The sequence below is a fragment of the Anabrus simplex genome, chromosome 13, assembly GCF_040414725.1.
Source record: "Anabrus simplex isolate iqAnaSimp1 chromosome 13, ASM4041472v1, whole genome shotgun sequence".
In the NCBI taxonomy this organism is placed as follows: domain Eukaryota; kingdom Metazoa; phylum Arthropoda; class Insecta; order Orthoptera; family Tettigoniidae; genus Anabrus; species Anabrus simplex.
In genome coordinates, this window is record NC_090277.1 from 103,239,107 (window position 1) to 103,264,727 (window position 25,621).

The 25,621-nt window shown below is 37.4% G+C and overlaps 1 long non-coding RNA gene across 2 annotated transcripts in view; it reads left to right on the forward strand.

Moving 5' to 3' along the window:
- Nucleotides 1–16,143: 16,143 nt before the first annotated feature.
- The window catches only part of LOC136885058 (uncharacterized), a 43,747-nt gene continuing 34,269 nt past the window's right edge, over nucleotides 16,144–25,621 (forward strand). For both annotated transcript variants that reach the window (XR_011018942.1, XR_010861452.2), the window contains exon 1: nucleotides 16,144–16,268. This is a non-coding gene — a long non-coding RNA (uncharacterized lncRNA). The remainder of the gene's footprint in view (nucleotides 16,269–25,621) is intronic.

Sequence of the window (25,621 nt, forward strand, 5' to 3'; positions counted from 1 at the left end):
AATAGTGTGTTTCTTACAACTGTGTTATAGAGTAATATATATATTGAACTTGTGTGTTCAACATGCTAAAAAGCTTTTAAGTTACATTTAACGGAATCGACACTGGAAAGTATAGCTTCTTTCTTAACAGAATACTAGCTGATATACCCGTGCTTCGCTACGGAATTCTACGTTAGATAGTGAATACGTTGCGAGGAAAATTCCAGCCAATATTTAGGCAGGTAGTTATACTTGGTACACAGAAGTAATCCCATCTATTGGAGATGAGTGGCAACATAAGAGACAAAGAATATTACAACAAATAATGGTCAATGTAATTTTATTGTTGATCAATTTTATGAGCTTTCAATATTGTAGGCCTTCACATTTAGTCTTCTTCCGACTCTGAAATACCACTCTTATCATAGTCGGTTCGGTAAAACTAAATAAAACATAAATGATCGGAAATTGTATTCTCTATAACTTTCGTTATGTAGTACTTTTCGATAGGACCCATTACATAGGTATTTAAAAATTAAAGTTTAGGTGCCTTCCCCTAAACTACCATTTTATCCAGAGTGAATAAAATTGTTTATAGCATAGACTGTAGTTTCTTATTCCCCGACTCTACTCTTTATACCCATTTTCTTGTGGCTCGACGTTGATATTGACTTAGCAAAAAAAAATTACAAATTCATGAATATCAGTGTTATCATAGCCGGTACGGTAAAAAAAAAGTATAAGGGCCGATGACCTTAGATGTTAGGCCCCTTTAAACAACAAGCAAGCAAAATGTATAAGACATAAATGATCAGAAATTTAATTCTGTACCACTTTAGTACCGGGCGGGTTGGCCGTGTGGTTAGAGGTGCGCGGCTGTGAGCTTGCATCCGGGAGATAGTGGGTTCAAATCCCACTGTCGGCAGCCCTGAAGATGGTTTTCCGTGGTTTCCCATTTTCACACCAGGCAAATGCTGGGGCTGTACCTTAATTAAGGCCACGGCCGCTTCCTTCCAACTCCTAGGCCTTTCCTATCACACCGTCGCCATAAGACCTATCTGTGTCAGTGCGACGTAAAGCCACTAGCAAAAGAAAAAAAATAACTTTAGTTATGTAGTATTTATCGATAGGACCACTAATAACATAAATAAATATTTGAGAATTAAATTTTAAGCCTTCCCCTAAACTACCATTTCACTCAGCGTGAATAAAATTATTTGTAGCCTTGATTGTAGTGGCTTATACCCTGACTTTACATGCCGATTTTCATTAAATTCTCTTCAGCCGTTTTCTCATGATGCGCGTACATACAGGCAGACAAATTACGGAAAAGTAAAAAGTGCATTTCCTTGTTACTGTGGACATTACCGATATGGAAGTACCGTTCTCTTTTAAATTCTGGGCAATGTACAGACAAAACTCTTATTTATATAAATATTGCTTTTATCATCTCTTAGTTAGGGATTGGAATTACTTACCAAGGGACATGTTCAATAAATTTCTAATGCCTTTGAAATAATTTAAGAAAAGGCTAGGAAAACAACAGATACCGAATCTGCCACCTGGACGACTGCCCTAAATGCAGATCAGTATTGGTCGGTCGTATTCTTGCTAATCAAAGTAATATAGGATTCTACTACAAGCTTAATTCACAAAGAAGTTGAGAATATAAGCACTACAAGACTACATATTTAGTATCTTAGAATTGTCATATGTTATATCTTGGTTTAAGTTCACTGTGTCATGTATGTTTTGTCTTAGTCAAGTCCTTTGCAAATACAATTGAAGATCAAGATGAGTTGTGAATTGTGTTGCTTTTCCTCAATTGTTCTCCCCATTTATCTTGACAGTACTGTGCTACAAATCCCAATTAATGCTGACGATATTGAAATTCAAGAATAATTGTTCTGTTTCGCATAAAACTATAGGTCCTGTGGTTTGAAGCAAAAAAAAAAAAAAAAAACCCCACTAAAGAAATCCACAGCCTGTTTACAGTCATTCAACCAGGCCAGGAATGGAATTAATGAAGCCCACATCTAGTGGCAAGAGTAGGAATTGTGCCCGCTGCTGAAGGCTTTCTCACTCCTCTGGGGCAATGATTAATGTCTGGCAGATGAAATGATTCTGGAGACTATTGCTGGAATTAAAGATGACAGGGAAAACCAGAGTGCCCAGAGAAAAGCCTGTCCCACCTCCACTTTGTCCAGCACAAATCTCACATTGAGTGACTGGTTTTGAACCACAAAACCCAGTGGTGAGGGTCTGGTGCACTGCTACCTGAGCCACAGAGGTTCTCCGGTTTAAGGCCAAATATAACTGTAATCTTATACTAGACATTCTTTGAGAATACCAGCAATGCCCTCTTAAAATCATGCCATTAAATTTCTGCCAACTGCAGTCCTACGACCAGATGGAAAGTTCACTTATTCTCATTAATAAGAAGGAAAATGAAATGATGTTCAACCATTTGAAGAATGAGATGGAATCAAAACTTGCAAACAAAACTGTTTGCTTAGAAGGGGTGAGTGACATGATTATTATCTCCACTTAACCCCTTCAGTCCTGAATTTTTCTGTTTAGAAAGAAAAATCATTTCTGACTGGATTTTGATTTTAGGTCATACTGGGGATGTACTTACAAAATTTGGTTGATGAGAGACCTCCCGTTACAAAAATGTATCATGTACAGTATACTGTACATTTGGTCTCAAGTGTTGCTGAATCCTAAACTTTTACCTTGGGATGGCAACCTTCTTAGGACAGGATTTGGAGGTATACAATGTTTCTACTGTACTAAATAGTAAGCCATACATTCCTACAGAACTGAAATTATCTATTTTTGAGATATTTTCATTGTTTACAGATAATTACTTACAAATATTCATATTTTGTTCACATGTTACCGACAAAGAAAAGCTTCATAACAATTCACATTCATTTCATTGCTTATGAAATGCTGCAAAGCAGTTCCTGTTCCTATTTATACAAAGATGTACTCCACATTTTCTGCAGATAATGTGTGATCGCTGGGTGCAATTAATTTTCTTGCATCGAGTAGGTTCTTTATTGCCATCATGCTTTGGTAAGTGATCAACACTATCCTGCAATTCCCTCTATGGTCTCCTCTCAGTTGTTGGTTTTTTATTAGTTGAAGGTGATGTTACAGGGCTTGTAGATAGCCTTCCTCTTTTGATACACTTGAATTGCTTATCAACCTTAAGAAAAGCTTCAGCTACCCTAAGCCTGAAATCTAACAAATCCATTATCTCCTTCTGTGCCAACCCAGCATTTCTAGCATTTTGACTGTACTCCATCACTCAGAGAAAACAAATATGTATGCACTTCAGAAAAACGTGACATACAAGCCAATCAAACCTGAGGAAAGTAATTAAAGTGTTGTTTGGTTTGCACATTGTCATGGAAGCAGAATATCAGGCCTCTGTGTCGGGAAAATATCTTCAACAGAAAGTTCAGCATCTCCAGAAGTACCAGTAGTATATCCATTGCCACTTTCCTCGGTTGGGCTGCTTACAGATATTATCTCAACATCAGCTCCTGAAATATATCGCAGAATAAAGCTGTATTTTAATAATTATTAGCTAAAAATTTGGGCAACTCAGTTTGCCATAAGAGTACTGGAGTTTCATAATGTGTAATAATACTGAATGTGATAACGTACCAATGCGCTGTATTTGTAGCTGCTTTGTGGTTCATCCTCATCATCACTGACTATTTCCTCCACATCAGACACATCTCCATTCTCCAACAACTTCAAAATCATATCAACGGCGCTTGGGTTCATTTTCATTCTTGATGTGCCTGAATTTCAACAAAAATATATTTTTAGGGAACTCAGAGAACAAAAACAAAGTTTCTTTTTACATTTCTAAGATACAATCTAGAGTATACAACACTTAATCTTCTTCTATATTACTAGAAACTACCAGGTATATAAATAAAACTTTGTGAAAGATAATGAACTCAGTCACACTATTTGCAACATTTGAGACCCCATGTACAGTATACTGTACATGCTAATATACATGGATGTTATGAGTCAAGGGATATGAAAGTCTAACTATAATTAGTATGCATATTCTATTCAAACCTTTATCTTTAACCCCCAAACAGAACTTTACCCTAAACAGAATAAAATGTTAAAAATAAAGAATAAAATTTTCCCACTTACCTCCACTAACAGCATGCTTCTCTGCCATGTTTGTTGTTTATCTTCATAATTCACTAATGTGTTGGTAGATGTCACTTCAACCAATTGAGAAACAAAGACAAAGCATAGAAGTCTCTACCAAGATAGAGAACTCCCCTATTCACTAATAATTCTTGGTGCTATAAGCTAATGAATTTGATGTACAGTATACTGTACACCTGGACTGAAAGGGTTAATGTAATATACTCCGTCTAATTTTATAATTATTTGTAGATATGTACTGCCAAACGTTAAATAAATGAATAATCTCCACTTATCCTCACCCAGTCATCCTCTTTCGTACATTTTGGTTGTGGAGTCCTGGTGCAGAGATTCTGCTCAACATCACTCTCCAAGTCACTAGTGATAATTACATTTTTTTGACTCGTGCAGGGGCACAAGGTTTTGAAAATTAGTGAGGGTGCTCTAACTCACAGTCCAACCCAGCAAGTGGCTGTGTGGTTTGAATTGCATAGCTATCAGCTTGCATTTGGGAGATATAGTGGGTTTGAACCCCACTGTTGACAGCCCTGAGGATCATAAGTAATAAATTTCATATTATTCCGTATTCAAGAGCAATATAATGTAAAACGAAAGCTAAAGGTTTCCACCTATTCAATACGATTTATTGTAACCTTAAAAAAGTTACATATATTTGATGAAACTAGTTTCAGTCTTGCTAGAGACCATCATCAGTCAAAATCAATAAAAGTTAAGGCAGGACATGAATATATAGATAAAATTTAAGAAGCAAGCATGTGTTGTTGAAATTCGGTGCAAGACAAGTAAAGATTTGGATGTTAAACATTCATCACAATCACATGCCTTGTGTAAGGTCTCAGTTTTCTTCCAATTTGAAGAATGAACTTCACAGAAGACCAGGTGAAACACTTAAAATACTAGCACTTGAAGAATCTTCTAGAAGACATAATGAGAATGAACAGGGAAAGATCTGCCAGAAAATATGTTGACCTTAATCTCGCAGGAAGAAGACCACAGGGAAGACCAAGAAAATGTTGGATAGAGACTGTAAGATCAGATGTGAAGGAGAGAGGACACAAATGGGAGAATGTGGGAGAATGTACTGGAACAAAAGATGTATGAAGACCGAAGGAGATGGCGAGCACTTGTACACCACACCCGGGAAACTGGAGTTGGGAAATGATGATGAGTATTGAATATGTAGAAACCTTTAGCTTTTGCCCTAAGGACGGTTTTCCGAGGTTTCCCATTTCACACCAGGCAAATGCTAGTAATGGTCACTTCCTTCCCACCCTAGCCCTTTCCTATTCCATCGTCACCATTAAGACCTATCTGCACCGGTGCGCTGTATAGTAAATTGTAAAAAATCACAGTTCATAAAGGAGAAGGCTCCAGAAAATGTCAAAATGTAACCCTTAAAATGCAGTTTTGTGTCTTTTTGAAGGAGCAACTTAAACCATTGTTTTATTACATGCTTTTTTTAACCAATAAAGAATGAATACAAACAAAAGTCCACATACAATCGACATAAAATTCACATAAAAAGTGAAGGTGTGTTTTGAAAGTAAGATATTTTATATACATGGGAATTAAAAGAATGGAAGCTAAAGAAATACAAATTGCGTTTCTTAAATCTTAAGGTAAAAAAAAAAACATAATCTAGCTTTCTCATAGAATGATATCAAAACCGAGTTTCTAAAACTGCAAATTGCCTAAAATATTGCATTTATTATTAGTATAATAACAATTAGGGTCTGCCTGGCCGAGGCGGTAAAGGCGTGCTCGGTTCGCCCGGAAGGATGTGGGTTCAAATCCCCGTCAGGAAGTCATAAAATTTAAGAAACGAGATTTCCACTTCCGGAGGTGCATATGGCCCTGAGGTTCACTCAGCCTACACCAAAAATGAGTACCAGGTTAATTCCTGGGGGCAAAGGCGGCCGGGCGTAGAGCTAACCACTCTACACCATCACATGCCGTGGTTAACAATGGTGAAAGCCTTTACCTTTCACTCCTCCAAGGGCCTTCAAGGCCTGTACGGAGGTGTCTTTGTCTTTTATAATAACAAATGACAACAAAGTCTTAAGTCTTTTGTACAAAATTTAAAATCCTTGCAGAATTTCTAATTCTCACTTGTAAAGAGTTTGTTCCTTCGAACAGTCGATCATTTGAGGAAAATGTTTGCCAAAGTTTTGAGGTTCAATTTCTTCCTTAAACCGTTCTTTTTAGGCATGCCCGTGGTCTTTTTTTGCCAGGCATTCATTTTACATGCCCATATCATTTTGAAGGTTCTCTTCCATTGAGTCCACTGCCAGTTCCATTCTGATGTCCTTGTTCCTTACACAGTCCTTGTGTTTTTTCTTTTTGGATGTAGTTCATAAAAACTTCATTTCACATGCCTGCATTATGATTCACTGGATTGCAGTGATAATTATGAAGATACTGAAATTAAAGCACACTGGTTGGATTTAAGTGAAGCAATTTGGAATACATTCAGTTTGTGTGATGGTTTAAATGTAGATTTTTAAGTGAAAAGTAATGTATCTGATTTATGTGCTCCATATAATATATGTCTAAGACTGTATTTGAGCCTGTAGTAAAACACACTAATTGGACTCTTACTAGAGACTTAAATACATTCTTACTACAACCCCTAACTATCCTCATAACTATATGAAGATCTGTGACATTTATTATTGGCCTGGTCAGTGTGATTACCCCAATGAAGACTGTACTGGTTGGTACACCTATACGCCGCACATTTGAATTTTCCGCCTTAAAGTACTCCTCTACAGCTAAAACTCTGAACTTTAAAACTATGATCATGCACCCTGGTGCGAAGTGAAGGAACTTTTCTTGAAGAAATTTTGTATTCAGAAGTTTTGTTTTTTGCTAAATTTTGTTTTCTCATTTGTGGGTTGGCAATATTAATCTTTCTTTCCGCCAGTTTTGAACTTAACCAATCCCGAATTTCTTTAATTAATTTTGGACCAATCGTGTCCTTCTTCTTCACATTTGATGTGTAAACTTTAGCCGACCAATAAACGCATGTGGGCGTGTCTTAATTATTCATGAAAGGTCTCGAATCTTCCACGAGGGTATAAAAACTGCTGATTTTCTTGTCTCTCGGTCACTCGTACAACATCTAGCTTAGTGTATGGAAGTATAGCAGGAGGCGGGAAGCGCCTCTTTCATCCTCCAGCAGCTCTTCTACAAGGTAATGGCCTTTTAACATCTTTAATTCTTGCTAGCTCAGCAGTTTAGCCCTCGGGGAAGGTCCGAAACATTTTCAATGTAACCTACCTTTCAAAAAATGTAACTTAGTGCCGGCTTATGTAAAAGTTTCTTATTACTTTAACTGTAAATCAGGAATAGAGAGTGCTTTACCCTCTCGAGCTCCCCTTCATTTTGACTTGAGGTGACTACGTTTTCATAACCGATTTTCTACTCTTAATGTATTAAAATTTTCTTATACGAGTCACCTCCCTAGTGTGGGATTAGCCCCTGTTTAATCAGCCTATTGCCCCTTAGGTTTTAACACGTGTTCATGTAGGAGTGCAAGTACACGCCTCCATTCACATTGGTATTTTGGGCCATTTAATTAACTTATTATTTTTCCTTTAAGGCCCTGTAGGCTGGATACGAGATACCCCTGTTTAATTCTTGTAAGTTGCGCCTCGATGGCCAGTGATTGTAAAGCATTGTATTGCCTTTAATAGGCTTGAAAGATTGAGAGCGGGTCAGCTCTTTCTTGTGTTTGAAAAGTGCCTCTGGGAGGCTTGAGGTTAAAAGTTGGGAGCAAGTGCTCCATGTAATGAGGGGTTTTCTGCCCTTTTGGTAATATGTGGTTGTGAGCTGAGAGCTCAGGAATTGTAAAAATTAGGGCTTGTGGCCCAGATTGTTAAAGTCTCTCTAATTCTCGGCTTTCTTGATCTTGTACCTGATTTGACTTCTTGTTATTTGTTAAAATCTGAAGTTTTTATGTGAAAATTGTTAAGTTTTGAAAATATAACCTTTATTGAAATTTTAATTCATCTTTCGGCCTTATAGTTAGATCCATTCCAGCCCGCACCTTCTTTCACCTCTGCTGATCCACCAAAACACGGTAACAAAGACAATCCGTTATATTTTCACCAAAGTACTTACAGTCATCCCCATGAGGTACTATCACCCCATCAGTACAGTAATTAAGATATAGAGGATTTCTCCTCATAAAAGTTACCACTTGACTTTTTATCCTGTTTACCATCACATCATTGTCAAGCTCTCCATGTCACTACGTTGTATAGTTCCTTTTTTAGTCACTTACTATCTTGTAACTTCTTTACTACTCACTGTAACATCATCTACAAAAAGCCTTATCTTTCTTTCCAGTTCTTTATTCATATCATTAATGTATACAGGGAATGTGATGGCATTACAAATGTTCAGGGATGATGAAGGACGGCAAATGGATCATTTGAGATAAGGAACCATAATTCAGAAACAATCGAGTCAAAAGTTAAGGAATATTCTACTCATTTTATGTCCTTTTACCTGCACAAGTTTCACAAGCTGCTCCATTTACAATAATTGTTCAAAATGGCATCCCCCTGCGTCAATGCTAGCACGGCATGATCACACAAAGTTCTGTCGTACCCGTTCGAATATCCCCGGGGTCGTTTGAACAGCGACGTTAAACAGATTGGATTATTAATAACTTTTGACTCGAATGTTTCTGGACTATGGTACCTTATCTCAAATTGATCCATTTGCCATCCTCCGTCATGCCTGAAAGTTTGTAACTTCATCACGGGTACATCCTGTATAAGAATTACCGTTTCCGGTGAACCTTGAAGAAACACTCAGAATCGTAACAGTATTCTGAAAAGTGAATCGTATAAATCAAATCATGTAAGACTTACAGGTGAGTGATGTGCTCGTTCCAAGTACCAGAGACCTGCCAACTGCTCTTAAAATTATGATTATTTTACTAACATGGTAAGCAGACCCGGCCAACAGCTGTAAACTGCAGATGATGATGATGATGTTGATGATGATGATGACTGACATGATATGATAAATAGTGTGACACTTTCCATACCGCTCCCATGAAAAACCACTGCAATATTGCATCACTCCCAGAATTCAATTCAGATAAATGTCATTACCAATTTTGGCACTACATAAACAAACTATAAACAAACCAATCATGATGCTCACAGTTGGTAAGAAATAAATAGGTCCTCACCAACAAAGAGCCGTCAAGCAGCGGTAACAGAAGGATATTACAGCAGTCATTGCTGCCAAGCGTTTCTTCAAGTTATACCCGTTTACTTGCAAATGAGCGGTTGCCGGGTTTAATTATTGTTTCCAGTCTTGGTACATAAATGTTACATGTTTCTTTATCATTTATAATGTTGACGACTTTGAGAATATGATGTTTCTTTACTGATCAACAATAACTTATTCACACACTTTTCTTAATTATTTTGTGCAACCAATTTAACAAAATGGAATTTAAACTAAGGGTTTAGCTCACCATAACTCAGGTTGCAAGTTTTTATCAGGATGGGACACACAAGAATACAAGAAAATAAGATACAATCAGTCACAATAAACATCATTTACCTTTAAACTACCAACTCACGAGACAAATAAGCTCAAAAGTAACATTCTGAACAAGTGCTTATGAGGGCAGGAACAGAAATACAAATAAATGTGAGATACAGCACCAATGTACTGAAATGAAATTCTATTCTCAATTCATCCAAAACTTTAATTATAAATGGTTGAAGATTTAAAATAAATACACATTAAAGGTGGGAGTTATTGGTGTTAAATTATATAAATGAATCAAAATATTCTAGATCACTGAACTCTAGAAAGAAATGTGAATATCAAAATATATTGTAGTTTAAAATGTAATGTTGGACACAGTACTGTAAATACAAGTTAAAGGATATTGAAAATGATTAATTAATTTGGCACAGTTTCCAAACAGTATTCCAAAGAAAACAAGGTCAATTAATTGAGATAACCTTGAAGTTAAAATCATTTCTGTTACTAAATATTTAAATAACCAAATATTAAGAGAAGAGAATAGATAATCAAGGAAAGGAAAATAGATTGCAACCCAAAAGTAAATGAAATGGGTAATTATGATGGATATTACAAATATATTAAACAGTCTGCAACCCAATCTGTACTGAAAAACTAGATAATCATGGATGATGCAAAGTTAGACTTTTTATATTTTTGCACATTGATAAATATGGCAAGGTGCAGTAAGAATGCCCTGCTTCACATGAAAAAACTACATTGTGCAAAGACCTTTTTTTTTTTTTCTTCCTTAAATACTTCTGCAGATCACTTGCTCTCATACAGACAGAACTGCAGTCTAGGTGTTCAATGTTAGGAAAATAATAGTACAGGTATTGAAAACTTACAAAGTTATAACTTTCTAAAATCAAGATCTTAATCCTGTTCATTTTTAAGTGAAATTGTTTGTTCAAGCAATTCCATGATACTGAGAATTGCTCTAATTGGGGACACACATTCACCATCTCTCGTACTAGTTCCTTGGTGACAGTTCCAAATTTGACGTCCATCAGGTCAAGAGCTCGTAACTCTGAGGGATGCCTTCAAGTTGTCTATTATCTCCCTGGTACAGTCATTCCAGTGAGGTTTGTACACTGTGTCTCTCCACAAATATTTGTCTCTGGATACCTGCTGCCACCATCTGCAGACGAACTGAAGCTTCACTCGATCCAGGTAGGAACAGTAGGAAAAGATCTTCAGGAGTACATCAGCAGGAAGTAGACCTAGGATATCCTACATCCTCAACCAACAGCTAGAAGGAACAATAGTATTTAAATATATTATTATTATTAAGGTCCACCTTTTCAATACAAACTGTACAATGTTTTACATTACATTTACGTTCAGGAACTAGTTTTGATCAGCCTTAAAGCAAATCAACACAAATACATCGAAGAAAATAAACAATATATAGACACAAAGGTCTTAAAAACTGTATGTGCAACTCATGGAATTGAAGTTAAAACTGGTTACCTAAAATAAAATTCTGTTTAAAGTTCAAGCAATTTAAGACACAGTGCAGTGTCAATGACATAAAAATATGAAATAAACATACCATGTAAGAATTTAAGGTAAGGTTCAAGAGATGCTCTGCACTACGTTAAAAAGTTGTTCTTTGATAGAGATTCATAAAAATCCGGTGCGCCGCACTAAATTAAAAGGTTGTTTATGATAGAGATCCTTAAATTGCTGGTCAAGGATGATGCCTAGAAGTTCAATAAAGGCTGGTTCCTTAAATATGCTTCTTTTTATTCAAAGTTCAACTGAGCCGAAGTCACGCTGTCCTCTCAAGATATTCATATATTCCATATACATGAATGTGATGCATGATGTTAGAAAGGCTCTTCTGTTTTAAAAATCTTGAAAGATGATGATTGTTGCGCATGGAGGTCTAAATACATTACAGTAATTAAAGGTGGTTGGATTTTGCAGTTCAATGCAGACTGTACAGTTGACCTGGATAAATGACAGCTAAGATAGAAAGAATGATGTTAGGGGGAAGAATATACTTAAATGACATGTCGTATGGGAATCACCTCGTGTTACAACAAGTTGAGCGAAGCTGGAAATGAAGTGTGAATGAGGAGTGGAATGGGTGAGGTTTTAACGAAGCCTTGAGAAGGAGGTGCAGGGAGGAAGAAAGGAGAGAGGAAGGAAGTGAAGCGGAAAGAAGGATGGGGGGGGGGGGGGGGGGGCTGAGGGATTCGGGAATACAGAAGATTGCCTAAGTACTGTAAATAGAACGAAAAATCGGACCTTGACTATTTGATTTTATGTTTCTGAAAATATGAATGAGCAGGTCAAATAGAATATTCGGTTTTTCGGAAATGTCATTAAGATTGTAATTTGGATTAAAATATTGGTCCAAATGTATAAAGCAGTTTTCTGCTATGTTAAGGAGGGGTCCCTTATTCATAACTTTGAGGATTTCCATATCCTGCTTAATGTCAGTAAACTTGTGCTTGTAACTGCTGAAAATTTATTGTATTTTAGGGCATTCACATGTTCCAAGAATCTTATGTTAAAGCTCCTTCCAGTCTGTCCAACATAAGAAAAATTACAGCTGTTGCATTTTATCCTATATATTCCTGATTTTGAAAAAGTAGAATTGTGTAAGATTGCTACATTATTATTGATAGTTTTAAAGTATTTTAACATGATGTTTTTTAAAAACGTTAGTGACTTTATAAATTTCTTCATTGAATGTGAAGGTAAAGTAACATTGGGTTCTTCTTTTTTCAAAGTGGTTAAAGGGCAATGTTTGTATTTATTGCTAATTCTTTCAATGAAATAACTATTGTTTCCATTAAGTTTTGCAATCATATGAATATTATTCAATTCTTTTTTAATATCACTTTTGGGCATTGGTACAATAAAGGCTCGATAAACCATGCTATTGTATGCCACTCGTTTACGGATTTGGGGATGTGAAGCATCTTGACAAATGGTAGAAGCTGTTTGGTGTTCTGCCAATTTTCCCTCTACTCTGTCTCTTATTCGTCTATCTAAGATTCTTTCAAGGATCTTAGCTGTATGAGGTATCAGTGTCACTCCTCTGTAATTTTCACATTGCTTCCTGTCTCCTTTCTTGAAAATTGGTATAATGACCCCTTTCGTCCACTCTTTTCTCTCCATATCCCTCTGAAGAGTCTATACAACCACTGTAGACCAACTACTCCTGCTGCTGTTATGATTTCTATGGTGACCTCATCAATTTCAGCTGCCTTGCCTCATTTCATTCTTTTAGTGGCCCACTCAATCTCTGCCATGGACACCTTGTTTTCCTTATCTTCCATCTGCACTAAATCTGGTTCTTTGATTTCTCCTTGTACCGAGATATTTTGCATGTTGTAAAGCTGTTCAAAGTATTTTCCCCACCTCTGCAATATATCCTTCTTCTGTGTCATCACTTCCTCCTGTTCATTTTTAATGAAGTTAGCACCTTCACCTGGATTTTTCTTCTTTTTAACCCACTGGAATAAGATCTTTTTGTTCCCAGTTGTATATTCTTGCGGAGATTCAGTGAATTTTTGCCAGCATTTATGTTTCTCTTCTTGAACCACCTTGGAGCACTCCTTCTTGCAGTGCCTGTATTCTGTTTTGCATTCTGTTGTTCTGTTTCTCAGCCATCTTTTCCAAGCTTGTTTCTTCCTTTTAACCATATCTTTTACCCTGTCATTCCACCAGGGCGTTTCATGATCTTTCTTCCTTCCTGATACTCTTCCACAGGTCTTTTCTGCAGACTAGACCATGACTGTTTTAAAATATGCCTATTCTTCTTCGACCCTTCCAATGTCTTCCTTAGGTATACCTGTTTTAATGTGTGTCTGGAACACTTCATTTATTTATTTCTCCTGCAATTTTCACACACTTAGCTTTCTCTGCCTAATCTTAGCCATCTTTTGTATCTTTCCCATCTTTAACTTAGCTATCACAACTCTGTGATCTCCTTCGAAAGATTCACATGGGAGGGCTGTTACGTCTACCAACATTTTCCTGTTACCTTTCTCGACCAAAATGTAATCTATCAGAGTTTTGATTTTGTTATCCCAACTACAGTATATCTTGTTATCTTCTGACTGATTTTCTTTCGAAACCATGTGTTAGCATTGATCAGCTAATTTCTTCTACAAAAGTCTACCAAAACATCTCCAGCCTTCTCTTCCCATATCCAAATGGATCTATAATCTCTTCATCTCCTTTTCTTTCCTGACCTACTTGACCTACTTACACTTAACACAGTATGGCAGGAAAACACTATCCCAGAAGACATCAGAAGCGACTACAATCAGAAAAGGTGTTCGTCAGGGTTGTGTGCTGTCACCTCTCTTATTCAACATTTATTCTGAGGCAATATTTAAGGAGGTGTTGTTGGAGGAAAACAGCGGGATAGTTATAAATGGACAGGCAATTAACAATATCAGGTATGCAGATGATACTGTTGTCATAGCAAATGAATTACCTGTGCTCCAATGCATGATAGACAAATTAGTCCAGCGCAGTGAAGAGTTTGGCCTGTTTGTCAACGCTTCCAAGACCAAAGTTGTAGTCTTCTCTAAAAGAAAAATTCCAGCAACCCTGTTAATAAACGGCAGTAAGATTGAACAAGTATCCGCTTTCAAATACTTGGGTACTGTGCTAGATGAGGAATGTGATTCCAAGAGAGAGATAAAATCTAGAATAGAACAGGCCAGGAGGCAATTTTTTAGCATGAAACAGCTATTTACAAAATTGGATCTAAGTGTGCAATTAAGAATGCGAATGATTCGGTGCTATGTATTCTCCATTTTTCTCTTTGGATGTGAAAGCTTGTCCCTTGACCAAAATCTAGAAAAAAGAATTGATGTTTTTGAAATGTATCTATATCGCCGCCTACTCCGAATACCATGGGTGCTGAAAATTTCATCGCATGAAGAAACAGAAAAAACTATTACTTACTGTTAAAAAAAGAAAAACCCAATATCTAGGGCACATTATGAGAGGCGAGAAGTACCAGCTATTACAACTCATCACTGAAGGTAAAATACAGGGGAAAAGGTCTGTTGGCCGGAGGAAGAATTCATGGCTGAAGGACATCCGAAGATGGCACAACTGCACTTCAGAAGATGCTTTCCATGCTGCAACATCACGTCCAGAGCTGGCTATGTGGACCGCCAACCTCCGCTAGGAGAAGGTGCCTCAAGAAGAAGAAGACTGGAAGAAGGGTATAGTTGTACCATGGGCACCCATATGACAGTTTCTAGAGGGGGGCCCAGACCTGGGGGTACTAGTAATTTTAATATTTTGGAAGATAAATGGCGATTTGTATTCTGTGGTAGAATAACCCACAGTTTCTCCTGCCTGTTGGTGGTGGACAGTACTACCTCTTTTACGTAATACTGACTTTTAAATCATTTTCTTGAAAGGAGAACATGTGTCTACACTAGATTTATGCCTTTCCCTGAGAGCAAGAGGGGGGCTGCGGCCCCACCTTGCCCCCGGATATGGGCGCCCTTGAGTTGTACCTCTTTTCAAGAAGGGGAGTAGACGGAAATGCATCAACTACTGTGGAATTACTCTGCTCTCTCATGGTTTAAACCTTCTGGTAAAAAACATAAAGTAGATTAAGAAAAATTGTAGAACCTTTATTGGAAGAGGAACAATACTGTTTTAAGCCTGGAAGAACAACTACAGACATTATCTTTGTTGTCAGGATGTTAATGGAAAAGCATTGGTAAAAGGGGAAATCACTTTTTCTACTATTCCTACTATACCATTAGCAGATATTTATTTGTATATCCGCACAGAGCTCTGTCCATAGTGTACACAAAACCAACAGGGCTACAGTTCTATTAAACAAAACAAACTCTGTGATCCTGTCATCTAGTGGTGACAACCTGAAAGCAAAGTGCTGCCTAGGCAAACAGCGCTGTCCCTGAAAGGGGCCAGTCATCTTTTTGCTAAACCTTACCATTCTGTCCAAAATTTTCAGCCAGCTCTGCTACAAACATTTGACTGAATGACAAAGCACTTTAATTCTTACAGTAGCTGAAAGCATCGGAGTGTAGAGGTGCCTAGTTAATAAGAAAGGCTTGCAAACTGAACATAGAACAGTATAACAGTATATAATAAAGACATAGGCCTATGTACAATGGTGGTAGATTTAAATCACCCGCCCGGTAATTTTAGTTCAGGCCTGTGACGGGCCGAGGCGCTAGCATGTAATTCCCGGCCGTCTTTCTCTTTGTTGTGTGTCGCCTACAGCCTATTCTATCCTCTTTGTTCGCCTCTTACTCATGCTCATTGGAGCCAGGTCATTCTATTCTATCCTCTTTGACGCAGGCCGTTGCCCCTATTGGTTGCCAACGGCGAGGAATGGGAGGTACGTCACGCCCATCATCTGATCTTTCTTTGGTCGACTCTCGACTGACGTCAACGCAGTTTAATGCTAGACCAACTACTGTACAATATTAATGCAAACCCTGCAGGTGCTGCGAGTTGGTCTTGGTCAGTCCAAGTCGTGTGTTCGTAACAAGGAGAGACAGGTAAGGCTATGGATTTAGTTGAACATTATTTTAAGTCTACGGAAAATTGATTGAATATAACCTAACGTTACCTGTTGAAGGTTGTAAAATATTGTTTAGTTACAAAACTGTCACGACGTTAAAAGCTGGAATAGGCCTAGGTATCTTATCAAATTGGTACCAGTTGGAACGTAAGGAAATATTCCTTCAGCTATGAAGTAGGTAGTGTTACATGAATTAAAACTGGAGTGAAAAAACTCCGCGTGTATTTGCATTCACCGTTGTAAGTTATTCATTTTACTCTTTTTTTCTTCCCCATTCAAACTTCATTAAAAGGAACCATACGTTCTCTTTTGGAAAATTGCGAAGGGATACGTTACGCGAGCAGTTCCGTTACATGCTTAAACATCGTACCGTACTTCAGTTAGGCCTAATTTCGTAAATTTATTTTTAAATATTGATTCGCCGCTTAAGATTTAACAGCGTTCATATGTTGTATTTCGTGACCACTCCTCCTTGAATGGTTGCTTTAAAAAAAAAAATCTCATAACCCCACAATATTTTCTTTAAATTAGGTAGGCTACCTAGTTTTTCTGTAAATGGAACAATTTGATCTACAATACATTCAGTTTCATTTGGAACTCTCTTTGCTTAGACACGATTGGGAAGTTACATTCCGGTACCGTACTAAATAGGAAGGGTAGATCTCAGAACATACATTTCGTATCCTGAGTATCTTTTCGTCCTACAATTTTTAGGTCCTTGTTTAAAATACCGGGGTATCTGACCTAATGCTAGGCCAAAATACCTTACAAGACACTGTTTCATAATTTCCGTAAACACGCTTCAGGCTTTCGTATGGTACACTTTCCGCTCAAGATTACAGATTAATAAAAACTCCAGACTGAAGCTCTTGTTACCAGGTGCCGTAAATTAATGTAGGGTGCAGGTCATATTCTAAAAGTAATTAATTAATCTCTTTGCGAATACACAAAAATTTGGAGGCTGTTGCTAAAAAAATGCCTACTGTCGAATTACCACTCTACTTCCGCACGTTTCCATACTGTGTCCAAATTCCCTTTGGTGTGGAAGTGTGAAGTAAATATAGGGTATTTACAGATCGCGGATAAGGAAAATTATATAATTGAACAGTACGCGTATTTGCATTCACTGTTCGGCAAGTTATATTCATTTTTTCTTCCCATTCAAACTCCATTACGAGGAACCGTACGTTCCCTTGCGAGAAAAATTGGGACGTGAGAAGTTACAGCTTACAGTCGAATGGGTTTGATATGAATCAAAGAGAATATGAATAGAGACGAAACTTCATAGCAAGCAAAAGGGATATGATGTTAAAGTTCTGACGGTCGGGAGCCCTTCTTGACGTTAGCCTAATCAGGGGAGTTAATGAGATGAAATGGATGTCGTGATACACAATGTGATGGGAGACGGTGGAACACGATACCGGCACATTGCGTATTTCTGTCGAATAGCTACCAAGGTGTCTGCTCAAGGCTTACTTAGTCCATATTGGTCCATATTCTTTGCGTTAGTCTACATCCAGATGAATCGTAATCAACAGCGTCGTATGCCCTCACCCCATATTCTGAACAGTGCGGCGAGGTTTGGAATTGAAATCCAGGCTATGGGAGTGGAACAAATATCCCCCTCGGATGAATGCTTTCACACTCAAGGCCGTCATAGTCCTAAGGGCCCTATGGTGTATGAGGATCCATTTTGGTTTTAAACGCTTCACATACCGGTATTCGAGATTAACCACGTTAGTCTTCTGAACTGTTAATTTTCAGTATTCTTAACAAGCTTTCTGTGCTTTGTCCTTATTTTAGATGTTCTTGTATAATATTTTAAGAGATCATTGTTACACTTTATTCTATAGTTTATAAGATTAGAAAGGTCCCATATCCAATAACTTTTAAGGGTGATATAGGCTGATGATGCCCATAAAAAGGGTGAAACATGTACCTTAGACTTTTTTATGTATAAATTTTAACCACTTAAAAATAGTGGATTGTATTGTATTGAATAGGTGGTTTTATAAATATGTGATATACGTCATCTTCAGTACGGAACAAAAATGAGAATAGTTGCTTGTAACGCTACTTTTTTGTCGGAAATTGCCCAGAACAAATAGAGCTGCTTTTCTTTGGATTTTTTCCAGTTCTTGAATCAAGAAATCCTTGTGAGGGCCCCATACACTGTAACCATACTCTAGTTGGGGTCTTGCTAGAGATTTATATGCTCCCTCCTTTACGTCCTTATGACCCCTAAATTCCCTCATGGCTATGTGCAGAGATCTTGACCCTTTATTTACAGTCCCATTTATGTGATTACCCAAATGAAGATTTTTTCTTGTATTAACAACTAGGTAGTGGTACTTTCAATCATCCCCATAAGAAACTTTCACCCCATCAATGCAATATTTAAAACTGGGAGGACTTTTTCTATTAGTGAAACAACTTGGCTTTTAACCCCATTTATCATACCATTGCCTGCTGTTCATTTTGCAACATTGTTGAGGTCTTTTTGCAGTTGCTCAGTTATTTATTCTATACAGAATATCTGCAAAGAGCCTTATCTCTGATTCCAGTTCTTTACTCATATCATTTAGCCTATATAGGATTTTGGCTGTAAGTTGTTCACATTTATTTCACAATGCTGGTTGCAGAACAGCAGTGGCTGGGAAAATGTTAATAAAACATTGGCACTTAAAGTTATTTGCTTTCTTTTTAAGGACAATTCCTTTCTAGTTATCCATAAGAACTAATCTGGAAATAAACATCAAAGCCACTTCCTATTCACCATAATACTTAAACCTGAGTGCCAGGTTCCATAAAAAGCTACAATGAATCTGTAACAGACAAAAATTAAACTAAACTTCACAGGCCATCATTTGTCCTATCTGGTAACAAAGTAGTAGGTTAATATTCAAAAAGATGTTATATGTAGGAGTATATAATTCATTCAGGGTCAAATTTCAGCTTACGCCTGCTTCTGAAATGGCCTTGCACAGATTGATGAAGAATATGAGCAGAAAATAGTGTACTTCTAAATACTACGAAACATATTCTTGAAGAGAAAAGGACACTTATTGGTCATTTTTCACTTCCTGGCTTGCATGGTTCGGATATGGATAAAAATTCTTGACCTGTCTGTAGTTCTCTCTTTAGTCATCGGCCATGCGGCTGGTGGCAGCAGCTCTCCATTCTTCAAGTTTGTCTGCTTTCCATTTCAATTCATAGTAGGAATTGCATCTCATCCAATATTTGCATTATATACTCTAATCTTGACCATCCTGTACAATTTTTTTCCCCTCTATGGAATCGGATACGGGCATGAATGTGTTCAAAGCATTCTTAGCTTGAGCAGTCCTGCTCAGTATATTGACAGCTTTTTCCATCACTCAGGATTTTATTTCCTAAGTATGTAAATTCAAACTCTTCCTGTAATGTTTCATTTCCCAATTTTTCCTTTGTTTTATTTTTTTCATCTACTCCATATTAAAATTTTTGTTCTAGGCCTATATTTATATTCATGTTATATTCTTTTTTCCAGTATTTTATTAATCATATGAAATCATTTGTAAATCTTCCTCACACTCTGCAATTAATGCTAAGTCATCGGCAAATCTTAACGTCATAGGTTATGAATTTCATTATGGTCCATAGTAATTGATGACTATCAAAGGGTAGAGAAGGGTTGGCCCATTCAATACCATTAGCTTGTGTAGTGTCCTGTATAACTGGGACTAGTTTCGACCCCACATACATTGGGTCATCTTCAGCCACGATCCAACTGGAAAACTTGTGCTCACATACAACCAATAATAAAGTAAACAATCTGGTATGTCTCGATTTACAATCCAAATTTAAAACTGATGAAATCCGAACAACACATCCAAAACTGAAACCAAATGATTCGTTAAAAGTGCTGCGGTTGGTGCCGAACTATGTCTCTCCTACAGCAACCAAACGTTCCTGAGTTGATCTGGGAGTTCCCATCTATACAGATGGGGAATGCTAACTCCCAGATATGAATACCTAGAAAGGAATTGTCCTTAATTTTTTTTTTTTTTTTTTTTTTTTTTTTTTTTTTTTTTTTTTTTATTATCTGGCCTCTGGTGTACTCGTTACTGTGATTAGTTGCCGCCCGCAGAGGCCTGTGTTTGATTCTTGGCTCAGCCACAAAATTTGAAAAGTGGTAAGGACTGGAATGGAGTCCACTCAGCCGTGGGAGGTCAACTGACTAGAGGGGGTTTGATTCCCACCTCGGCCATCCTCAGTGGTTTTCCATGGTTTCCCCACTTCTCCTCCAGGCAAATGCTGGGATAGTACTATCATGATGTCGGTTAGATTATGTAATAAACTATTGACAGTAATATACACCATGAATTAGGGAAGCGACTGGGGATTTGAGGTCATCGTAGGTACAGGATAATAAGCATAGTAGAGTACAACATATATGTTAGAACGTGTATTTTTAAACTTGTAACAACATTATGCAAAAGAAGGGAGAGGACCCAGTTAACAGCAATTTGAGAAAAGATTAAGAAAAGTTCAACAACTTTATAAAATATAACAACCACAAGCGTTTTCAATGAGGAATTTGAGCCACATTTACAACATTGAAAGAAGTTATATAACCCAGAAACACAGTATATTCAAAATTTAAATTACAAGATACAGAACCCTAACTGAAGGAGGTAAACAAGACGGAAACCAGGTACATGACGGGATAAATTGTTCCGGGAGAAATGTTGTAGAAAATGTGAAGACTAGTTCACAGATGATAAAGTTAATAGCTGTAGATAAATGACCTTAAATTTCCTTGCATACTGGTTCTGGTAAGGTTCAGATATTAAACAAGATTTAGAAAATGAACACTGCGCACTTGCAGACAGTTCGTGGCCGGAGAGATTGATAAACATGGCCAAAGTAATGGTCCAAAATATAGCCTGAAGCGATGTAAGAACTAAGTCGTGAAATAAACTGCTTAAAATGCCACTTTGCTCACCCAAGATCCCGTTGGTAAAGTCCAGCTGGTCTGGAGATAAACAAGAGCGTGTGAGCATAGGTTCCTTCACCACACCAGTCAAAAGCAGACTGAATTCCAAGTAGAGTGGATGGTTCTTTTAGACTGGCTGGAAAAGAAAACAAATCGAGAATCCAGTTTGTTCCAGAAGGTGACGTTAAATAGAAGTCAGAATCACGTGGCAAACAGCTGAGATGAAGAGCTGAGTGTTCAGATGTGTGGGTAGAACTAATGATCCAGAGCATAGAAAATCAAGGCAAGGTAGCATTTTCTTGAATTTTCTTGTAGATTCTTTTTAAGACGTCTCCAAATGGAGGTAGACGATCCACACGGCCAGCTCTGATCTTGACGTTGCAGCCATGCCATGTGAATTTATTGGAATATCTCTCAAGATCTTTAATGCAGTGGTTTCCCGTTGCCTTCTGCATCCTAATGCCGTTGACCAAATTGGTTCCTCCACCTTTGGGAGGAATTTTTTGTCCCCAGGACAATAGTGCCCTTACCCATACCCGCTCATCCACTCTAAAGAGACTGTTGGCACTTGGTATAGGGGATCTTATACCAGGAGATAATCAGTCCCTTCATTCGTTAGCCGCCTATTTTATATGCAGTCATTGCCCCCTCTCTACCGCAGGGAGATGAATGTCAGGATTTCAGTCATTGAACCAAGGACCAAGTGGCATTTCCTTGTTTCCCTGGTTCTTTAGAGAGGTCTTGTAGATTAGCAGGAGAATATTACAATATTTAACTTAAGTTCACGGTTGCTTCCTTCTTCCTAGTCTATCCATTCCGATCTTTGCATCCCCCACCAAGGCGCCTGGGCAAAGTACTAGTTCTCCTTCCCAGTTGTATCCCCCAATCCAAAGTCTTGCACTCTAGGACACTGCCCTTGAGGTGGTAGAGGTGGATTTCTCACTGAGCCCGAGGTGGAGGGGGGCGAACCAACCCGGGACGTTATATGGAAGAAATGTTTTATTAAAACAATTTACACAGCTGTTAGTGTCTGCCTGCACTCTGCTGTTCTACAATCAGCATTGTAAGATGATGTAACAGACCTTTGAGCTCATGGCATGGACTACTATGGGCATGGGCTTGTGGTGAAATGAGGGTGTAAGTGACCAGCGGCAGTTATTGATAACGCTAGTCTGATTGAGGAACTCGGCCTTCATTTATTGATAGAGGTTTTTTTGAGAAAGGCGTATCCAATTGTCAGACAAAAATGTTCTCTAAGATAAGGAAAATGGGCACTTCTCACTAGTTTTATTCACGTACATTAAGTGGGGAATGGTCTCAGGTTGCTAGTTTATTGAAAAATAAGATGCAGCATACTGCTTTTTGTAATTTTCACAAACCAGTTCACATGAGAGCCCTTTTGCAGGAAATGTTTGTAAGGATTGGAAAAATTTAAGAATTAAATTTACTAGCCAGAAATGTTCTAAATGGTATTTATTGTGGAAGTTGTAGTGGAAGTTAGAAAGACTACTAAAATTTGTTACGAATACTGCCACTGAAGATCAAGTGCAGAGAACTTGATAAGAATAGTAGCAGCCATTCATTAGGTACTTGACAAATGTATTTATGTGAATCCAATGATTTTCTTTGGAATTAACACAAGACTAAAACATCCCATTGTCACCATAAGACAAATCTGTTGGTGCAACATATGCAAATGGTAAAAAATTTCATCTCTGCTTTCCAATTATATTTCAGTACTTCAGGTCTAATTTCATCTGTTCCTGCTACTTTGATAATGTAGTTTAGTCTTCTCCACTTCCTGGAGTGTAATTTCACTGTCATTTTTCTCTTCCCCACAAACTGTTGTTTGAGGCTTCAACCAAAAGATGTCCTTTTCCATTGAGTGGGTCTGTGAAGCATCTATATACATGGGGGTTGTCCTTTTTTTCACTAGACCATCCATAAAATCAGTGTTTTATGGTAAATAAACATAAAATGAAGATTATGATTTGCTGGATTTACGATCTCCTTTGAAAAATCAAAGTACTGGACTAATAATCCCCACAGCTCCCCAAGAACTAAAGACAAGGTATGGCAATATTCAAAGAGTTAACAACTTCAAATATCCTGGTGAAGTTCTGCAGATGGGATCTAATGGAAGAGAAGCTAACAATAGTAGGTGAGATAGGATGGCCGCAGCATTCCACAGGCCACACGACCTGTACAAGAGGCAATTTCAGTGCAAGCTAAACTCAGTAACTAAAACGCGGTGACTAATCCCGAATGTGCGTATGGAAGTGAATGCCTCAGTTCCTGGAAAGGCTTGTCTGAGAGAAGATGGGAAGCTTGAGAGGAGGATCCTTCGAAAAATCGTGGCCGGACAATGCATTATTGCAAGGAAGAGATGAAGTTTATCAGAAAACTGAATGATTGATGGAATCTATCAAGAAGTGACGACTCAAGTTTCATGGTCACCTATTTAGAATGGATGACAGTTGTTGACTGAGTATTTTTACCATTGTGAGTTATGAATCTCATAAAATCATATTGGATTTCAGAATAAGAATTTATATTAATAAAAACCACCTTTGCAATACATGAAAATCCTTTGTATTTAGGATAAAACCATTAATCAGATATTATAATTAGGACATGTTTTGCTCATGCTTCATGATCATCAGCTAGAAATAACTTAATCCAAGGTAGGTCAGGGCCCTGATCCCAGTATGTATAATGTAAAAATGTCTAATAATACATTGATAAAAAACAAATTTTAACAATTTAAAAATAATCAGTAAGATTATATTATGTCTATTAAAACAAATAATGACCATTAAAATTACTTAAAATGTAGGTGGAATGAATGACATGACGATGTTACAATAATTTGCTGTGAATGATTGTTCGTATAAATCGATCATAATATTTGCTTGATGGCATTTGGCTGCTTGTAATTAAGAACAGTTTTTTACATTAGGAGTGAGCTATTGCAAAATGAGCTGTGATCGGTTTCATGGATTAAACGTGATGTGTGTTGACTCGCATGTATTGGTTGAAATACGAATTGTACAGATGGATAATATGTCTGGATCGGCGTAAAAAACCTTGAGACTCCCTCGCGTATTTCAAACGTTATGTGAGGCGGTCCGTTCCAAAACTCGTCTTATCCACCATAAGTGATTTTTCGGGAAAAGCGAAAAACCTGTAATTTTTGTAATATGTCTCACTTGTTTAAATGTATTACGACGCGTTAAAGTCCAATGTCATAGGGTCGTCTTACTGAAGAATTGTAAATATAATTAGTAGAACATCAATAAATTTCATTTGTATTTTGGATAAGACGAGTTTTCGAGCATCCAAAAAATCAAAATATATTACCTCACACAACTTATTTTAAAACAAGAAAAATGAAAGAATTGAGAATATGTTGTAATAAAACTCGCCAGTACACTAACACACCTTTTTGCTATCAGTATAATGATTCACAAATAAATTAAACACAGCATTGTGATTTATCATATTTACATTCTATTCATAGTATTTGGAGAGAATTCTTCCTTTATAGGCTACACTGCACTCGCAATAAAGTAACTTGAACAATAAAACATCACTTTGTTGTTAATCAAACTCTCAAATCTGTTACCTCTTGAGATCCATCACAAAGAACTTCTGTTTCTTCAACAAGATTGTTTTCGTCTACAGAAATTGAGGTGAACAGATTCTTATAAAAAGAAAGCAACTTATTCCTTTCCCAATCCATTCCAAAATTCTTTTCAAGCAAACTTTTTATGTTCTTTACTTTGGCGGGATTCAAGTTTACTCCTGGCAATAATTCAGGTGGCATTAGCATATCTCGCAGGCGTTTTCCCTTTTTCATTACCGATTTTCCTAAACCAATGTCGGAGTTGTAATGAGGTTCTCTCCTAAGGGTGACATTTCCGAGTGAGGCTTTGCTAATAACAAATCGTTTCACTGAAGAAAATTTAAAGTGCCAAGATGCAGGGGTTTTTTTTCATATTTTCAGCAACCATTTTCCAGTTGTTCACCAAGCAGTCTCTGCCAAACTTGAAGACTTCAGCATGTTTGCTAAAAATGTCTTCATATTCTGCTGGATTAGAGATTATAGGGCATTTCCGTATCTCTCTCTCTCGACTTGAGCAAATACCCTGTCAGAGGGCAGAAATGAGTGGCCTGTCATAGGAAAGACCAATTCAACACTTTCTATATTAGGCGGAGCTGTTTGTCAAGAAATATGAGCACATTGCAATCGTAGAATTGCGGTTCTGTCCTCCGCAGCCATCCGCACAGTCGTATAGTTGTGAAGTTTGACAAATCAGTTTGTGATAACCGATGCTAAACTGCAGATGTTT